Genomic DNA, 332 nt, shown 5'->3' on the forward strand with positions numbered 1-332 from the left:
GGATAGACCAAACTTGCGGAGCAAATTTGTACGGACCTAGTGCAGTGAGTCCAGATTAAACCTGAATAGATGGCATTGTTTGGTCTATGATAAAATGACGAAAGAGTAACGATGAATCACAAGTGAATCACCTGTGAGGTACTCCCGTTCTTCGTTCTCCAACTTTGTTCCCCATTTGACAATCATGAAACTAGGACAACCGATTTCGAGACGAAATTCGTTGGCCCCGAAAAGGGCAGCCAATGAGTGTTAGGTGCTCAAGTTCCACAGAATGAGCTGGGAACAAGGCAAGCCTGAGCGGAACACACCGTTCCTCGGACTTGTGATGATGA

This window comes from Tigriopus californicus, chromosome 9 (assembly GCF_007210705.1).
Source record: "Tigriopus californicus strain San Diego chromosome 9, Tcal_SD_v2.1, whole genome shotgun sequence".
Classification (NCBI taxonomy): domain Eukaryota; kingdom Metazoa; phylum Arthropoda; class Copepoda; order Harpacticoida; family Harpacticidae; genus Tigriopus; species Tigriopus californicus.